This window comes from Phacochoerus africanus, chromosome 16 (assembly GCF_016906955.1).
Source record: "Phacochoerus africanus isolate WHEZ1 chromosome 16, ROS_Pafr_v1, whole genome shotgun sequence".
NCBI lineage: Eukaryota > Metazoa > Chordata > Mammalia > Artiodactyla > Suidae > Phacochoerus > Phacochoerus africanus.
The window spans coordinates 10,014,978-10,034,884 of NC_062559.1; the positions used below are offsets into that span (position 1 = coordinate 10,014,978).

Sequence of the window (19,907 nt, forward strand, 5' to 3'; positions counted from 1 at the left end):
CCAGAGGCCGCTTCTTCCTAGGTCTTGGCCTGCACTGAGGGCGAACTGCAGCCAAGGTGGGCTGCTCAGGCTTTTACTAGTTATCTTGATGCTGTTTCGTGAACAATACTGGCTTTATTTGAGTTTATTAAAAACTGAGCATAGCAACTTGTAAAAGGGCTTTTTAAAACTGTTTAAAAGGCAAGAGAGTGAGAACAAAACTTGATGAATCGAAGTGACTTCAGGACTCTTAGGCACTCTCGTGTTTGCACGAGACCCTGGGCACCCACCCCTCTCTCCGCAGACCCACTCCCAGGCCTACTGTGCTCTCCCGTCTGCCCCGGTGCCCGGGCACTGGGGGCCCAGGAGGTCTGGCAGCAAGAGAAACCGCCCTGTCATCAGGTGTGGAGGTCTGTTTGCCGAGGGTCCAGGGCTTTCATTGACTCCCCTCTACGCCTTCCACTTATGGCCCCTGCACCCCCATTTCCCTGGGAAGTGGGTGTCATGTGACCCCCTGTCATTCGCACTTACATGACTGAACTTCTGAACACGGTAACCTTTTCCTTTGGGGTCACTTTGGCCAAAAAGACAAGTGTCTTCACCGTGGCCCCCCGCGCCCCGCCCTGCCTTCAAGGGCACAGTCAACGTCAAAGCCAGCCCAGCTTTCCTGCCCGCAGTGATGCTTTATCTCTGAATTGGTCGCAGTGTCCCATCTGTCCCCCAGGAGCCCCGGAGTGGTGTCCCACCACACAGCAGCCTGAGGGTGCAAGGACAGTCCCCAGCCGTCGGTGCTAACCCTAGCTGTGTGGGACAGCCAGCCCCCGGCCACCATCACCCAGCTGATTTTCCCGATCGCTTTGCCCCTTACAAGGGAGGGGAGCCGGGTGGGGGAAGGCTCTCCAGCTCCCCTTTGTGAACCTGAGCAAGACGTCCTCAGCTCCATCCTGAGGTCCTGTCTCTTGGAGCCGCCTGGAGCAAAGGAGTCCTCACCCCATGGGTCCAGGACCTGGGTCCTCCGGGGGCCCCCGCATCTGAGCTGGATGCCCTCTCACTTCGAGAGGGGAGAATGCATACCTGGGCCGTCTCGTTTGTAAATGACAGTGTTCACTGTCCCAGCGCCCCCTCGTCTCTGCCTAGTGACGTGGCGATGCTGTGCTGTAAAGAGCTGTTCCTGTCCCCGTGGGGGGACCTGGAGGAGCAGCTGTGCCGTGGGGAGCTGTTTCCCGGCTGTAGGCACGTGTTTGTGGAGGTCAGGCGTACCTCCGCAGGTGTTCTCAGGGGCAGGCCGACCGTGTGTTCTGCAGGAAGCAGAGGCTGCTCTTTCCATTATTAAAGTCTGATGTGTGGAGAGCCCCTTCCAAGGTGACCTTCCAACCTGAAGGTCTGTTACCTCGTTGATTGTCAAACCATACTGGTTCTTTGGCTGGATGGTGCCTAAGAATCACCCGGAGAGCTTGTTAAGCGCACACCTCTACCAGGGTGCCACCCACCACCCCACAGTCTCCAGAGGGGCGTCCCTGGAGAAAGTCCTCCTGGGACTTTCAAGTACACACATGTACACGTGTGCCGGGATGCACCACGGGGGAATTGGAGGTGAGCTTGGGCCCGTGTCTGAGGCCCGCGCTGGGAGAAAGGAATTTCCTTAATGGTGTCACCTCTCACGAGTTCACACCCTGAGGAATGGAGTTGGAGGTAATTCTGTGTGCTTCTGCTCATGTGCCTTGGAAGTGCCTGCCTTATCCTCAGGGTTACGTTCAGAATCACCAGTGGATGCCCGAATCTGAGGCTAGTACCGAACCCTATATGTACTCGTTGGCTTTCTATGCATACGTACCTGTGATAAAAGTGTAAGTTATAAATTAGGCACAGTTAAGAGATTAACGACAATAACTAATGTTAAAATAGAACAGGTATACCAGGAGACTGTAATAAAAGTTATGTACATGCGCTCGCTCTCTCTCACAATATCTGATTGTGCAAATTCAGTGTCTTCCATCGTAACCAAGCACTTATCATGCACTGTGGCTGGAACTCACACTTAGAGGTGCTACAGCAACACTAGCACAGATTTCTTTTCTCCTTCTTCACCATGTAACGGAGAGAGGGTTCATTCTTACTGTAGATCTTAGCAACCTCAGCCGACTGTCTTTTTCTTTCCTTGCTAAATAGACCACCTTCACCTTTTCACGTAAAGGAAGCACTTTCCAGCTTCTCTTTGGCGTATCTGAGTTGCCGGCATCACTCCAGGGCCATTGTTAAGTACAATGAGGGCTACAGGACCCCAGCGCCAAGACACCTCAAGAGCCCATCTGAAAACTGACTTGGCTACTGAGGGGCCAATAGGGGGGTGGGACACGCTGGACAAAGTGATGATTCACATCCTGGGCAGGAGAGATCGGACTTGAGATTTTTATCACACTGCTCAGAACAGTAGGCAGTTTAACACTAGGCATTGTTTATTTCTGGAATCTTTCTCTTAATGTTTCTGGGTTGTGGTTGATTGTGGATAAAGGGGGACTATTGCATTTGATTCTACAGTGATGCCACTTATTTTTTAGAGCAAGCAGCAGTAAATTGATGTTGGGGTGTTTCCACTGTTAGCGAGACCAGTGCATTAAAAACAAGAGCCAATATTAAGCTCCACTTAGGAAAAAACAAACAAAAAGACACACCACTCAGGCAGGAGATAGTCAGCGGTTCACATGTGTGGATTTTTTGTTTCTGCTCCAGCCTCTTCGAAATACTGTGTTTCTGGGTTAAGGATCCGGTGTTACCACAAGCTGCCGTCTAGGTCACAGACGTGGGTCAGATCTGGGGTCGCTCTGGGTGTGGGGTAGACAGAAGCTGCCGCTCTGATTTGACCCCTGGCCTGGAAACTTCCATATGCCGCAGGTGTGGCCATTAAAAAAAAGAGAGAGAGAGAAATACTGTGTCTCAATTTGGTTGGACCCACTTCAGACGATTACTAGGATTGAAAAAAAGGAGGAGCATAAAAATTTCGGACATAAAACATGGCCAGTAATTTGCTTTTTCAAAATAATCTAACCTTTTGGTTCGGGTCTTTTGGTCGCAGAGACCGTGTTCAAGTCGATTCCATAGTGGTTCTAGGTAGGGGTGGAGAGCTGTGTTAATTCAGTTCAATTCATCCAACATTCCTTGGGTACCTGCTGTGTGTCCTGCGGTAGGTGCGCTGAAAGGTAGGACATAAGGCATGACCTCTCACCTGGAGGAGTCCACGGTTGGTCTGAGGAGATGAAAAGACGCGAACAAATCTGCTAGAGTGTAGTTCCAGTACTTTGAGATTGCAGTTGTTTGATCACTTGGCAGATATTCATTGAGACTCTAGGGAACCAGTGATGAGGAAAAAACGGGTAAAAAAAACTCAGTCAATGAAAGCTTTTGCAAGATCGTTTAATAGGAAAGGTTTATAGAACAAGAGCCATATTGAAGGACTCTTGAGGTCCATCTTTTTTGTTGTTGTTTGTTTTGTTTGTTTGTTTTTTAGGGCTGCAGCTTCAGCATGTGGAAGTTCCCAGGGGCACTGCAGTGACACCTGTAAGGGTTGGGTGAGGGAGGTCCGACAAGGGAGCGTTTGGATGGAGGCGTGAGGGCTTGGATTTAATGAAGGAGTGAGTCAGTGAAGCTAAGGATGTCGGTGAGGTTAATCAGTTGGATGCAGCCTGAGAAGCTGGGCGGGTGGGGGCGACCCAGAGGCTAGGAGACAAGAGCAGTTATTCCTGAATAAAGGGAAGGGGCTCTGGGTTCTAATCCCCCTACCCCCACCCGCAGTATAAATGTGGACACGTTCAGTGCTTTGAAACTCTGGTAGTGAGATTGCAGAGCTGCCTTAGAGGGAAGAGTTTTGTCTTTTGTTGACGGGCCCGGCTTTCCCTAAGGCACAACGGTGCATCTCGGGTCTCCAGGACTTGGTCTCAGGTCCCTCCCCTGCTGTCACGCAATAGGCTCTGGAAGGAGACCTGAGAGACTTTAGCTCCAGCCCCAGCCCCGTCCGTCCCCAGCTGACTGTGTCCCCCTGAGTCATTAGATGGGTACAGTGTCAGCTGTGAGCCACCCACACTCCTGGGGGGATCCACTTAGGAGACAGTTGGCCGGAGTTGGGGGTTCGGTCTGTGGTTCAGCCCCCTGTGGACTGGGGCCATGGCCTCAGCCCACAGTGGGAACCCTCCGTCATCGCCTCCCCATCAACGGGGAAGATGACCCCATACTCTGAGGCACCGTGTCTCATCCCTTGTGATGGAGCATGGAACGTGTGGAGGATAACGTGGAAAAAGAATGTCTGTACATGTGTAACTGGGTCACATTGCTGCGCAGCACAAATTGACAGAGCGTTGTACACCAACTATAGCAACGTTTTTTAGAAAGGGGGCATCGCTTAATGAAACCTTAAAAATAGTTTCAGAAAGTGTCGTGTGTGCAGATGACAAGGTGGAAAAGATTGCTGACTGGAAGTTAAGTTGGATTGACAAGACGAGCTCTGAAAGCAACTGCATTAAGGCATTAGCCTTTTCAATTAATTTACCATTTGTTACTAGCAGATACATTGGAAAAAGGTGCTAGTTTACACTTGAGAATATCGAGTGAAATATTCAACTCCCTCACAGTCTCATTCACCCGCGTGGGGGAGGTGGGTAGAAATATGTGAAGGCTAGAGTTCCCGTCGTGGTGCAGTGGAAACGAATCTGACTGGGAACCATGAGGTTGCGGGTTCGATCCCTGGCCTCGCTCAGTGGGTTAAGGACCTGGCGTTGCCGTGAGCTGTGGTGTAGGTCGCAGGTGTGGCTCGGATCTGGCGTGGCTGTGGCTGTGGTGTAGGCAGGTGGCTACCGCTCCAATTCGACCCCTTGCCTGGGAACCTCCATGTGCTGCGGGCGCAGCCCTAAAAAGACAAAATAAAAAACAAAACCAAAAAACAAGAAATGTATGAAGGCTTTTAGTTGCAGTTTCTTCTCTGAGGAGAAGCAAGCAGTTACCTGGGCTGTTACGTGATCATCACTTTTCCCTTGCTTGTCTCTAGGGCCTCGAGTCGTGTGGTGAAATACCTTGAAATTAAGGTCTTCTGTGGTGTGAAATAATTAAAGCAAGAGCCTCTCTGCATCTCTGTGTGTGTGAGTGTTTTCTCTGCCCAGGTGAAACACACATGCATGCACACACAGTCACATGAATAAACTCAGTAAACACCGTGTAAGCCCATCGTGACACATGCAGACCTAGGTGTGTCTGCGAACACCTCGGTGACAGCAAAGATGCTGACGTCCATAGGTGCCTGCCACGGGGAGGGAGACGCACAGACACATGCACCAAACACGCACAACTTCAAAGACATTGAAAAACTATATGCCTTCACAGATCGCATGAGCCAACTGGAGCGACCCCAGAGGTCAAGAGCCCAGGTGCAGAAGCCATGTCGATTCCCTGGAAAGGTAGCCCAGTTTTCAGCCCTGCTGCATGTCCCCAAGCCTGAGGACAGTAGGGCTGGAACCACTCCTGGGCTCAGCGTATAAACCCGTTCCAAGTGTGATCCAAAGCCCTTCCTGCCGCAGTGTCACCCATGTGCTTGTTCAAAATGGAGATTCCTGGGTTGCAAAATGAATCTAACTGGCAGGCTCTCTGGGGGTGGAGCCAGGTGACATAGATTTAATACCAGCTCTGCAGCCTTTTTTTTTTTTTTTTTGCCTTTTTAGGGCCATACCCTCAGTATATGGAAGTTTCCAGGCTAGGGGTCAAATTGGAGCTGCAGCCCAGCCTACACCACAATCACAGCAACAAGGGGTCTGAGCCGAGTCTGCGACCTACCCCACAGCTCAGAGTAATGCCAGATCCTTAACCTGCTGAGCAAGGCCAGGGATCGAGGCCTAAAACCTCATGGATACTAGTCGAGTTCATTACTGCCAAGCCACTACGGGACTCCCTCATTCTTTTTTTAAAGCCACTTTATTGAGGTATGATTGACTTAGAAAAACTGGACATATTTGATGTGTACAACTTGATGAGTTTGGAGAAAAGTCTGTACTCTTGTGAAACTCATGTATGCCTCAAACACCATCACCTCACCATCACCTCCAGAGGTTTCCTGCCAGTGTTTTCATTTATTTAAACTTTTAGAATTATTTTGTCCTTCGAGAACTGCTGCTCTAGGTGGCCTGGATCCCAGAGCCTGTCATCCTCCAGAGGGGGTTTACTATCTGCCCCATCGAAACGGGGGACGTGGGCCCACTCTTGACAGCCTGGTGTGTAGCTGCTGGCCTTCCGTCTGAGTGGCTGGTTGCCCCTCCAGGGGGCCTCGTTGTTAGACTTTTTTTTTTTTGTGGTCAAACACCTTCTGCCTCGATGGTGGTGACAGTGATGATCCAAACGTGGTTGGCGCGGGCGACAGGAAGGGCTCTGCGGGTGGATGGGGGAAGCGTGGGCGGCAGAGACATTAGCAGACATGACTTGTGCATAATTTGCCGTTGGTGTAGCGCTTGCTGCTGAGGAGCCACCGAGCTCTCCCGGGAACCCAAGCTGGGTTCAGGACCATAACCCTCATTTATGCACCGAACAAGTAATTTTTTGAATTCCGAAGATGTGCCAGACACTGTGCTTTGTGCTGAGGTTTCAAGAAACGAGTAGGAGTGCCCTCAGCTATGCAGCTTGGCCCCCACATCTGGAATGGAATGAGCTGTCCCCGGGGAGCCAGCGGTGGGTGTGCCAGGCGCCACTGCCCTCGTCCACGTCCTCGCCGCTTGGACGTGGAAAGCGAGAAGGCGGAGCGCGTTGCCCTGGAGTCCCTGTGCCCCTCTCCCGGGGCCGCTGGGATGTTCCGAGTCCTGGGTGCTCTCCCCGAGGAATGGACCCTCTCTCTCCTGCCCTTGGCCCTCCCACGGCTGGGGTCTCTGAGCAGTGAGGACAGATGGGGCATCCTTTCCCCACCCCTCACCCGCCTTCCCAGGGGATGTGCCCAGCCATGGCCTCGCAGGGCAGGTGGAGCCCAGCGCGCCCTTTCTCCCTTAGTGCCCTGCGCTGCTGGCTCACGGGGTGTTAGAGCCAATGGAGGAATGGGGCTCTGGGGTTGGGTCCTGGGCAGGGATGGAGATGATGACATTGTAGACGCAATCATCATGGATTAAGTGTCCCCAAAAGCACAGCCTGAGACAGGGCTTGGTTACAGGGCGTCTGTCTGGCGGAAGAGCTCAGGAAGCAGAAGGCAGGGAAGGGGGTTGATACCAGGGGGAACTGGGGGGGCTGCCCCATTCTCCCTCCGAGGAGCCTGCCGTAGCCTCTGGGATCGTGCCCCGGAAAGAAGGCAGCTGTGGCTCTGAGGGTCCCCAAGGGTGTTGGTCTCCTGTGCCTTTGTTTGGGCCGAGCTCATGTGGGGACTGGGTGGGCCTGAGCAGACTCCAATGACATGGGGTCCGAAACAGACGCTGGCAGCCGCGGTCAAGGTCAGAAAGACCGTGGTTTTCACCGCAAAAGCTCTAAAATGGGAGCTCCGTCCCATGCCCGGGGGGTCCGGTTTTGTCTTCCCCACCAATTACATGTGGCATTTTGAATGGAAAGGGAATAGAGGGGAAATGCCTTTTCAGGCAGACTTGAATCCTCTGGGCTAAGAAGGTGCTTGAGCCGCGGGAGGGGCCTGAATGAGTGTCAGGAGCCGAGGGCTGAGGTGGAGGCGAGTTGGTCTCTGCCACATGCCGAGGGGACAGTGTAGGAACTACTTCCCCAGGCTCCTTTGCTGCAGGAGCAGGTGACCAACGGGCCAAATGAAGGAATGAATGGTACTGGTGGCCTCGTGTCCTTGCAGCTCAGCTCACGGTGTCACCCTCCAGGAACCCGTCTGTGCACCGCTGCTTGTAGTCTCTCCTCCAGGTCCCTTCCCTGTTGACCTAAACCTCGGGCCCAGGGCAGCCGGCACAGCTCCTCGGGACTGTGGAAAGTAACATGATGTCTTTTCTATCAAAGGAAATCTTGGTTGCTCCATTTTGATCCGGTTTCAGCAGAAACACCCCTGCGACCCCGCTTCCTCCTTACCTCTTCTCCCAGCAACAGTTTGTTTCAGATTAGCCAACAGATACATCATCTGCGTTAGGGGTCAACAGGGGAGGGTCCTTTGTTGGGCGGGCACACTTTTTGAGCACCCGCGCCCTTCTGCAGAAGTAAAGAGCCTTGTCGAGATTTCTCCTTGTCCACGTGTCTCACTTTCCGACACTGGCGACCCCAGCCAGTTATTTTATTTTCCACCAAAACTCTGGATCATGAAAGCCCCTTCCCTCCGCTTTTTGGGGAGCAGACACATGCCACCAAAAATGTTCTTTCTGACTCGCCTCTCCACCTGTGAGATTTCAATTTAAAACCTGAAGACAGCTGACGCGGCTTTTAACAGATGAGTTCCCTGAAATCAGCCAACACCTGTCAGGTCCCATTGTACCTTTACAGAAAATTAGAAATGACTTCCCAGCAGGAAGACGGCACCGAGCACAGCAGGACCTGCCCAGGGAACCTGGCGGCCTGGAGACAGTGCCATCTGCTGGGCCACTAACCCCTTCTCTGCTTCTGAGACGTTACGAACACACTAGTCGTGTGCCCATAACATCGTCTTCGTACTGAGGAGTTCAGGGCACAAAGGTCTCCCACAGCGAGGACAGCCAGTGGACGCTGCTCAGCGCGTGCCTGGCCCACGCCAGCGCTCTGCCCACGGCTGTCATTATCATTTCTCCTGCTGCTTCTCGTCATCCCTGCCTTGACAGATGTGAGTTCAGATCTGCTGCTTTACTGCTGTGTGGCTTAAGGTGAGTTCCCAAACCTCTCTGAGCCTCACGGTTGTTTTCTCTTACGAGTGAAATACGGCAGCACCTCCTGAATTTGTTCCAGGGGCTGAGTGAGGTGGCCGCCTGTGCGCCCCTCACGTCGGTGCCCTTAGTAACCATCACGCCCTCCCCAGCTTCCTGCCCAGTTCATGTGCTCCCACCTAGCATGTGCTTTCTTTGGCCTGGCGTCGTCGTTAGCTGTCGATGATGAGCTGTAGTCCCAGGCTCCTTGGGAACACGAGTTGTCTGCTTTCCATCCCTGTAGCCTTGTGGAGGCCCAGCACAAACTGCCCATTCAGTGGGCATTCGAGGAGTGTGTTTGGTGGGTTTCCTCTGGTGGCAGGAAGGGACCGTGTCCAGTGCAACAGGGAAGGTATTCGCTTTTGAGGAGCCACGTCCCTTTCTCTGAGTTGGGAGGGAGACTCAGGGCCCCGTTGTTGACTTGAGGGGCTGGGCCATCACCTTCCTGCCACTGCTCCCATCCCTGCAGAAAAGCCGTGAGCTCTGCCCTTGTCAGACGGGTGCACAAGCCCTGGGGAGGGAGTGGGGTGCGAGGCACTGGAAGCCTCATGAAGGGACATGGCATTTGCCACCTGCCAGTGTCCCACTCCACGTGCCATCTCTGCCAACATCAGAAGACTGGAATGATGAGCAAGACTCTGCTTAGGGGTTCCCCGAAGGGGTGTGTGTTGGGGTAGGGATGCTGTATGTGTGATGTGATGTGTGTTGCTGTGGGTGGGGGTGTGTGTTTGGATGTGTGTGTGGGGGGGTGCTGTATATGTGATGTGTGGGGCGTGTGTGTTTGGATGTGTGGGGTATGTGTTGCACACGTGATGTGTGTTGGTGCATGTGGGGGTGTGAGTTTGGATGTGTGGGGGGTGTGCTATAATGTGATGTGTGTTGGTGCGTGTGTAGGGGTGGTGGATTGGTGAGTGTGTGTCGGTGTGGGTGTGTCAGGTGTGTGAGTTCAGTGGCAGCAGGAAGGCTGGTCCGTAGGGGTCCCCATACTTGGAGCCCCTTCCGATCCTGCTTCGTGTGACTGCAGAAGTGTGTTCTCCAGTCACAACGTGACTTAGGCCATTATTGACCGTGACCTAAACGTTCTCTGGGCGGAACGTGAGGGAGAGACTGCTGGTGCCGCTTCTCTGTCATCCACGGACCTCCAGTGAAGGATTTCTTATTCCCTTCTTTTTGTGAATTAGAACGTCTGTTGGCAAATGAAAATGCACCGAGTGTGAACGCGCAACACAGAAATAGCCCTGGCCCTGAGGATCAGATGCTCTCGCTGTGAAGGGCGAGTCCTCACCCCAAGGAGGAGTGGCAGGGAGGCCTCAGGGAGGGGGACTGCGCTGTCCCGCCCGTCGTGGGGGCGATGAGCCCAGAGTCAGAGAACTTACAGCAGCAAAGTCAATGGAAAAAAGTTCTAAGTAACCGTGTGAAAGCTCCTTACCCCCAAAGACCTCTAAGGAAATGGTTGGTAATATGAAGCCCTTCAACGTTATCTCGCCCAGTTTTTCTTCCTGTTTGTGTTGTGTTGTGTTTGGGGAAAAGATATCCTGGTTCATCGTGTAACAGGATGGCCAGCCGGGCAGCAGTCATTTCTGGAAATGGCTGGACCAGGGAGCTGTGAAAACAACTCTGGGGAATAAACAGCTGCTGCTGACGGAAGCATTTCTAATCATGAAGGTTTTTTTTATTTTATGGGCTGTTTCATGTGTAGGTAGGTCATGGGCTTGTCCTCTAAAGGTGAAGGACAGTGACCACTAGTAACAGAGAAATGATGGAAATTCCCGTTGTGGCTCAGCGGTTAACGAACCCGATTGGCACCCATGAGGACGTGGGTTCAGTTCCCTGGCCTCACTCAGTGGGTTGAGGATCCGGCGTTGCCATGACTGGTGGTGTAGGTCGCAGACGCGGCTCGGATCCCACGTTGCTGTGGCTGTGGTGTAGGCTGGTGGCTACAGCTCCCATTAGACTCCTAGCCTGGGAACCTCCGTATGCCGCGGGAGCAGCCCTGGAAAAGGCAAAAAGACAGGGAGAAAAAAAAAAAAAGGAGAGAGAGAAAAAAGTGGCTTGGTCATCCAGCTTTACCACGCTGCCCTTGGCTCTTACAGGATTCTGGTCACGGCCAGCACATGCAGGTGTGAAAAGACATCCTTTTAGACAAAGCAGTTTTCCTAAAACCAGCTGTTCCCTATGGCAGGCCTTCCATCCGTGGGGATATTCATGCTGGTTTTGTAGCGAAGGTTCCCCTTTATCCCCCGCTGGAGAGACGGCACCTGTGTGCCATCCCCGACGCAGTGGATTCCATTGTCTGTGTTCTGGGTGACGGGCCTCACAGAGAGGCCCCTGTTCCCGGCAGCATGACCTGTGCTGTGCACCCCAGTAACTGGGCTGTGGCCCAAGGCCGCATGCTGGGCACAGAGCCGCGTTCCTTCCGTTCTCCCCCCCCCCACACAGGAACTTTTCACTTGTTTCCTTGGAAGGAACGAGAGTCCCCAGTGTGTACCTGTCATTGCGCGGTGTCCTCTGCAGTGTCCTCCCCAGGGTTGGTTGAAGACACAGGTTTTCTGTGACCCTCCTGGCAGTGAGAGGTCCCCGTCTGTTTGCAGCCCTGAGCTCACGGCCACCACACACCTGTTTGCCTGGCTCTGTGGTGCCACCCAGGCCACTCTCTGCTTTAGTTCCAAGGAGCGCAGGGGCACCAGGTACCCTTCCTGGCTCATCAGATGCCCCCTGCAGCTCCCTCGTGATTCCGTGTTTCCTGCTCTGGCTCCCATGTTCCCAATTCCCAACGCGGAATTCAGAATCCTCTTCCAGGCCCAGCTCCCCACCCCCGGCCCCTGCGTGAGCCCGCACAGCTCCCTCCACCCCACCCAGACCCCCAAGTCCAGCCCCGTCCCTCTTGTTTGTGAAACCACCCAAGTGCCAGGTTTTGCACCACCAGCAGTGGTTTTTTTCTCCTGGGGATACTCGGGCCTTGTGGGATCTGGCTTGTTATTCACTTGTCCATTTGCCCTCCAAGGGAATCGTACCCTTCCCGGGGCCAGAGTCTGGCTCTTAGACCCTGCGAGAGACCCGGGGCTGGTGTGGACAGTGAGCTGAGCTGACCAGCCACTGCTGGCTTCATCCAGGGAGGACACGGAGACAGAGACCCGGGGCTCAGTGTCAGGCCGACCATGTGACCCCGGTGAGTCACCTGACCTCCCTCAGCAGGGCCATGGGGACCAAGAAGGTCTGTGTGAGTCCCCCCCACCCCCGCTCCCACCCTCGCTCAGCCCCGCGCAGCCACCCCCGCCCCGTGCCTTGGGCAGAGTGGAGGTGGTAACTCGTTACTGTTTCTAATGTGACCTGCCTCTCCTCACTGTCCCCGGCGTTTCCCTTCTCTCCCTCTACCTGTGTTCCCAACACTAATCCAGGTGGACACACCCGCAGCAGCGGGAATTCTCCGGGCACCGCCACACATGGATGCTAGGGACACGGCTAAGTGAGAGCTTGGCTCTCAGAATAGAGCCAGCTCATTGCCCTGCTGTCCCTGCAGGAAATGTGTTCGTGTGTTGACTTTCCATTTGCGGCCATGCAGACCCCAGTGAGGTTTCTGCCGGCACCACCAGAAACAGTAAGATTGAAGATAGATTTTTCTCTGAGAAGTGCAGAATTCGAATTTCTTTTTCCAACTCTTCCTGTTTGTATTCTGTGTCCTGGTTTGTGCAGAAGAACCCGTATCTGCCTCTGGTAGGCTTACTTTTCAAGCTCCGTTCAGCACGTGATGCCAGACATCTCTAGAGGCACGCAGGGCACTGCAGAGGCCGTGGGCACAGGACCCCTGGCCTGGGGAGTGTGCTGCAGCTTCTCTGGAGAGAACACCTCTGAGGAACCCACCCACTGGGACGAAAGCCTCGGGAACTGGAAGCTCCCAGAGAAGTGAGCAGAGGGGCTGAGTGGGCCTGACTGTCTCTGAGGGGGAATTGACAGCTTACCTTTGCTTATGATGATAACTCGCATTTTCTGTGCTCCTAGAACGTAGCTTTATGTAACTGTCATCATAGCACCGGGGTAGCTCAGATAGCATTGTTTGCTTTTTCTTTTATTATTGAAGTAGAGTTGATTTACAACGTTGTGTTTGTTTCAGGTATCACATAAGTGATACATACATACACAGATACTCTTTTTCAGAGTCTTTTCCCGTAGAGGTTATTCCAAAATATTGAGCATAGGAATTCCTATTGTGGCTCAGTGGAAATGAATCCGACTAGTAACCATGAAGTTACGGGTTCGGTCCCTGGCCTCGCTCAGTGGGTTAAGGATCCGACGTTGCCATGAGCTGTGGTGTAAGTTGCAGACATGGCTCGGATCCTGCCCGGCGTTGCTGTGGCCATGGCATAGGCCAGCGGCTACAGCCTTGATTCAACTCCTTGTCTGGAAACCTCCATATGCCGTGGGTTCGGCTCTAAAAAGCAAAAAAAAAAAAAAATACTGAGTATAGTTCCCTGTGCTGTGCGCTAGGTCATTGTTTATTTTATGTATAGCGGTGTGTATCCGTTAATCCCAAATTCCTAATTTATCCCTCCCTGCCACCTCTCCCCTTGGGTAATCATGTTTGCTTTCTGTGTATGTGAGTCTCTTTCTGTTTTGTAAATAAGTTCATTTGTATCTTTTTTTTAGATTTCTCATAAAAGTCGTCATGTATGATGTTTATCTTTCTCTGATTGACTTCACTTAGTATGATAATCTGCAAATGGTATTATTTTATTATTTTTTGTGGATGAGTAATATTCCTGTGTGTGTGTGTGTGTGTGTGTGTGTCTATACCACATCTTCTTTATCCATTCTTCTGTCAGAGGACCCTTAGGTTGCGTCCGTGTCTTGGCTCTTGTGAGTAGTGCTGCAGTGAGCATTGAGGTTCATGTATCTTTGTGAATTACAGTTTTCTCTGGATTTATGTGGGGCAGCATTGTTCCCCATCTCACTACAGGGTCAGTGCCTTGTCTCGGGCCACCCACATGTTAGTGACCAGCCCCGAGGAGTGCATCGTGTCCCATTCTGTCCAGGTGATTCCTGCCCTGGTTGAGGACCCCTGCAGAGGTATCTAGACCAGAGACGGATGCAGAAGGGCAGCCTCCAGCTCCTGCTGCCCGGGCCTGGGCTGCATGCAGGCTCAGGAGCGTGTTTGATCTGAGCAGGCTCCTGTGCTGCCCTCCTGCCCTCCCCACCCTCATACAGAGGAGCGACCTATCCTCTAGAGCCGGTATGTTTTCTCATCGTGTTCGGAGCCACGTACTTGGGTTTGCATACTGCTTGGTTTTGTTTGTTGTTCCCTCCCTAGAAACGTGGTGTCCTTGACACACAGGGCGGGACAGCATCTCCGAGAGCTGGGAAATAAACGTGTCTGGCTGGGAGAGCTCCGGCGTGGCCCCCGCGGCCCCAGTGCGCATGCGCATCCTCCAGATGGCTGGTCCCTCCGGGTGTTAAGGAACCGGTCAGCCTCAGCCTGGAGAGCTTACTCCTGTAAAGGTAAATGGCTTAGATGCAGACAGTGGCATCGACAGGCTGAGACAATTAATCCATGAACTCGCCGAAGTGCAAATGCTGCGAACTTCCGCGCTGGGAAGGACCGCCTTGGGCGTGGGGCACAGGGACCCGCACCCTCTCACTCCAGGCCTTGCAGCAGCTGGGTGTCCCCAACCGTCACACGGTAAAGTGTTCCTCTGCGCAGAAATCTGACTTCCCGCGATGGGAGGAAGGCCCACACAGCCCAGCGAGCTGGCGGTCTCCAGGTCTCCAGGTCTCCAGGCACTGCGGAGGGAGCAGGGAGGGACCTTGCGCATTTATTCATGGCCTCTCCTTTCATCTAGCAAGACCCACCACTTAAATACTTTCAATTTTGCCTGCACAGCAGGAGGATTGCTGGGTTTGTTTTGCCACAGAAACTGAACATTGCTAATGACACATGCCAGCATTGCCTTGCTTAGCAGGTAGGAGAGGGGTTCTTCCGCAGGAGACAAACTCCCTGCTGCCCTTGGGAAATGAGATAGTGCCCTGTGGTGGCCGGAGAGGTGGAGAAGCCCAGCTCTCCAGCGCCTCCTTCTCGGGGTGCTTGCTCCTCAAACTGCCCTCCGTCAGCAGACAGAGCATCCTCATCCATAAGGTGGCCGTGGGCTGGAAGCCAGGGGTTCTTCTGTTTCTTACTTATCATACCTGTCCTTCAAGGCCTGGCTTAGCTCTCATTTCTCCATCCATCTTTCTCTGGTCACTTTGCTCTCCGTGCATCTCTCCCTTGTGTGGTATAAATTCTTGTTGCATTTAAAATCTGTACTCTGGGAGTTCCCGTCGTGGCTCAGTGGTTAACGAATCTGACTGGGAACCATGAGGTTACAGGTTCAATCCCTGGCCCCACTCAGTGGGTTAAGGATCCAGCGTGGAATAGGTCACAGGCGCAGCTCCAATCCCACGTTGCTGTGGTTCTAGCGTAGGCCGGCAGCTACAGCTTCGATTAGACCCCTAGCCTGGGAACCTCCATATGCTGCGAGTGCGGCCCTAGAAAAGGCAAAAAGACCAAAAAAAAAAAATCAATCAATCAAATCAAATAAAATCTGTATGCTATGCCTCCTTGCATTTGATGGAACTCTTGGACTTATATGTATTTTGTATTGGATCCCGGGTGTCAGCCCCACTAGCTGGATTGTAAATGTCCTGTGTGTCTGTCCTGGGATTAACGTGGTCTCTGTACTTGATGGGGGATTAGAGCTTTCACAGGGCCTCTTAAAGGAAAACTGTTACATAAATCCCCTAAGCCTTTCATGAGTCGCAAAGGTCAGCATTAATTAAAATCATTTCAGGATTTTTTTTTTCATAAATTAGATATGTTTAAAGAAATTTTTTCAGGAACCTTCATACATCACTGGTAGGAACTTAAATTAGTACAGCCACTGTGGAAAACATTTTTCAGTTTCTTAAGAATTTAAGTGTAGAATTACTGTATGAGGAAGTTCTTGTGGCTCAGTGATAACAAACTCAGCTAGTATCCTTGAGGATGCAGGTTTGATCCCTGGCCCCGCTCGGTGGATTAAGGATCTGGCATTGCTGTGAGATGTGGTGTAGGTCACAGACACGGCTCAGATCTGACGTGGCTGCAGCTGTTGGTATAGGCCGACAGCTATGGCTCCAATTCGACCCCTAGCCTGGGAACTTCCCTATGCCGCAGGTGCAGCCCTAAAAGAAAAAAAAAATTACCATATGATCCTCGCAGTTGCACTACCCAAAGGAATTTAAAACAAGTACTCAGACAAATACCTGTACATTCATAGCAGCATTATTCAGGTGGCCCAAAGGTGGAAACAGCCCGGATGTCCAGCAGTGGATAACCATTTAAACAAACTGGCATAGCCGTACAAGGGGGGATTAGTCAGCCGTCAAGAGGAAGATACCAGTGACACAGCTGCAACGTGGCTGTCCATCCAAAACACTGTCCTGAGTGACAGGAGCCAGACACACAGGCCGCCTGTTATATGATTCTCTTTCTGTGACCAGGACAGATAGTCCCATGAAGACAGAAGGCCGATTGGTGGTTGACGGGGGCAGAAAGGAGGAGGAAGGGGTGAGACTGCTGAATGGGGAAGAGGTTTCTCTTTGGAGTGATGGATGGGAATGTGGTAGAGGTGAGTCAGGTAGTGGCCACACAACACTGGGGATATATGAAATGCCACAGCATAGTTCACAGAATGGTGAATTTGATGAAATGCGAATTGCACCTCAATAGAACTTTTTCAGGCTCAAAAGTTGGAATGGTAAAAACTAAAGAAAATTAAAAGTTGGGAGTAGGATGAGATTTTATTGGGAACTGAGGTTTAAGCCCTTCTTTTTTTTTTTTTTTTGTACATGGGGCCCAGAATTGTCAAAAATGCCAACTTGAATATAAGTAGCTTTTTTTAGGGCCTCACCTGTGGCGTATGGAAGTTCCCAGGCTAGGGCCCCGAATCGGAGCTGTGGCTGCCAGCCTACGCCACAACCACTGCAGCTCAGGACCCTAGCCGAGTCTGCAGCCTACACCACAGTTCACGGCAACACTGGATTGAGGCCAGGGATTGAACCCACATCCTCATGGATGCCATTTGGATTCATTTCCACTGCACCACAAACGGAACTCCCAAATATGAGTAGCTTTTCAGAGCTGTATTTGTGTGGTAACTGTGGGAACTGATCTAAAAATCCTTAGAAAAGCAGACTTTTTTAAGGATCATTTATATATTTCTGGTGCTAGGCTGAAACACTAATGTAGATTTTGGTTTTGTTTTGTTTTGTTTTTCCCTTGACTTGGAAAGAAAAGGAACAGCTTTAACTTCACTCTCTTTGAGGGCATCCAGGGTGTAAAGGTGGAGATTGGTGCTGCTCTGGGGAACATGATCTTACCTGCAGAACAGGTGCGCGGTGGTCACTGATCCAGGGTTCCCAGAGCCGGGCCGTCTGCCTCTCTGTGGTGTGGTGCTTGCCTCCCCTGTCCCTGACTTACCAGGGAGACTAATCCTGGTCTTAAAAGAAAGACCTTGGTTTATGACATTTTGGTTTTCCTGAGGTATCTGGTGTTGCTGGGCTTAGAGCTGGAAAACCTGAAATAAAAATTCTAGGGTTAGGGTTAGGGTTAGTTCCCGTCGTGGCTCAGCAGAAATGAATCTGACTAGTATCCAGGAGGACTCGGATTCAATCCCTGGCCTCCCTCAGTGGGTTAAGGACCTGGTGTTGCCATGAGCTGTGGTGTAGGTCGCAGATGCGGCTCGGATCCTGTGTTGCTGTGGCTGTGGTGTAGGCCGGCGGCTACAGCTCTGATTTGACCCCTAGCCTGGGAACCTCCATATGCCATGGATGCGGCCCTAAAAAGACAGACCAAAAAAAAAAAAAATTCTAGTTCTGCAGTTTTCTGACCGTGTCCTTGGGCAGGTTCTTTAGCCTTCCTCATCCTTGCATCAGGGACAGTGACACTGTCTTAGAATAAACGTGTGAGGACTAGGTGGAATCCAGGCATGCAGGGCCCGGCCTGTGGAAATGCCTGGAAACATCCACCTCTCTGAAGAGGAAAATGCTGACGCGTGTGTCCCCAGGGATGGTGACCCCCGGGAGCTGCAAGTACGCAAGTACTTAAGTACTTGCCTTTCACAGTTGCCCCCGGCCCCGCCCTGTCCTCCTCTGTTTATGTCTGTGCCCCTCTGTGTCACCCCCCTTTCTCGGCCCTGCCGTCTAGAGGGAGCTCCGACTGCCTGGGTTTTGTTTGTTTTTCCGTCACCTGTCTTCCTTCATCAATAAAGACTCGGCATTTCACCCTTGGCCCACCCCCCGATGGCCACGTGGATAGTTAGATTTTATTCCCACCAGCCTTTAGAAGAAAAAGAAATTTGCATCTTACCACACGTATATTTACATATTTGCTTCTCCTCCCCTACTGTCCACACCACCAGCCAGTGCTCCACAAAGATGGCCTTATCCATGGCTTTCCTGCTTCTTGCCCTGGTGTCTGCGGGTCTGCAGCGCCCTTTCCCTTCCTGGCTGGTTGTCTGCTCTTCCCCTGATCTTGACGTACGGCTCTGCTCTCCCCCTTCATTCAGGCAACATTTCTTGGACACCTGTCAAAGGCCAGGCAGTGTTGCCATGATGCAGCAGAGTGGGCCTCTCGGAAACGAATCCGACTGGTATCCATGAGGATATGGGTTCGATCCCTGGCCTGGCTCAGTGGGTGGCTATGAGCTGTGGTGTAGGTCACAGATGATGCTCAGATCCCACGTTGCCATGGCTGTGATGTAGGCTGGCAGCTGTAGCTCCGATTCGACCCCTAGCCTGGGAACCTCCATACGCCACGGATGAGGCCCAAAGAAGCAAAAAAGCCAAAAAAAAGAAGTAGTCCTGTCTCTCAAGGGGACTCCTGTAAGGAAGGTTCGAAGTCACTGTGACCACAGCCAGGCTGTCTTCAGCGGGATACGAGTTCACTAGGCTCTGTTTTGATCACCCCCTATTCCCCAGTCATGCTTCCCCATGACTGGGGGTAATTTGTCCAAACCACCCTTTGGGGGCACAGTCAGCAACTTTGCCCACAGTTTTCTCATGAGTGCACATCCTTCCTGCTCCTTTAGTTCATGTGGGTTGTAACAGACTGTTCGTCCTGTGACTCCTTCAGTAGAACAGCCCTGATTGGTTCTGGTTCTTTGCTTTCCTCTGGCCCCTTGGAAAACGTTTGCCCACTTCTGTCATGTGCTCCAGAGGTTTGCCTCCTGGTCCTACCGATGTCGTGTAACCAGGTTGGCATCTTCAGCCCCGTTTCATGGTGGGGGTAGCCCCAGCCACCCTGCAGGCCACCCAGCCGGCCACCCACCCAGCGGGACCTCTCGATGGCCGTGCAGTTCTATTTCGGCCGCACCCTCGGCTCAGGAGCCGCCCGCTGTGCTGACCGTCACTTGGAAGACAAGGACCGGCTGCCGGCAGCCTCCTCCTCTGTTGCTGGCGCACGTGCGGCTGCTGGCAGTGGGCAGCAGTGTGAATATTAATAAACTCCATGTCACTTTTATTACTTTTTCACTAGGTTTTCGTGGAGATAGTGTTGATGAGGGAAGGCATGCATTTTGTTTGCTTGACAAAACGGCAAAGTCGCAGCCAGAGGGATGGCGTGTTGGGGAGAGGCCGAGCCGGCGTGGCAGGCCAGATGACATGGGGGGACCCTGGGAATTCTTAGACTGTAACTGTCCTCTGAGGCAGATAAATACCCCGTGTGGCAGATCGGCAAGGAATTGCTAAGGTGGCTGCGGCAGCATCACTGGCGCTGGGTCGGCATGGGGACCCCACCTCCCCTCCCCGGACACCGCACCCCGCACCCCTCGTCTGCTCATCAGCATCCTCCCACTAGCCCCATCCCCACCGCTCCCCTTTCACCATCGGTCCCTGTTCCCATGTGGCCATGGACAGCACTGGGAGGTGCAGGAGTGATCAGGCTGGCGGACTTGTCCAGACCACTGAGCCTGGGCACGTGGCCCTGTGACACCCGTGGTGGAGTTTCCACGTGTCTCCAGAGACAGGTGTCCTTGGTCCTGTCCTGGGAGGGGACACCCCACGGGGCTCTGAGCCGAGGGTGGCTGGAGTGTCGCT

The 19,907-nt window shown here is 52.6% G+C and overlaps 1 protein-coding gene across 4 annotated transcripts in view; it reads left to right on the forward strand.

The window, feature by feature from the left end:
* Positions 1-19,907, forward strand: part of HIPK2 (homeodomain interacting protein kinase 2) — a 204,958-nt gene that overhangs the window by 65,668 nt on the left and 119,383 nt on the right. The window lies entirely within an intron of this gene.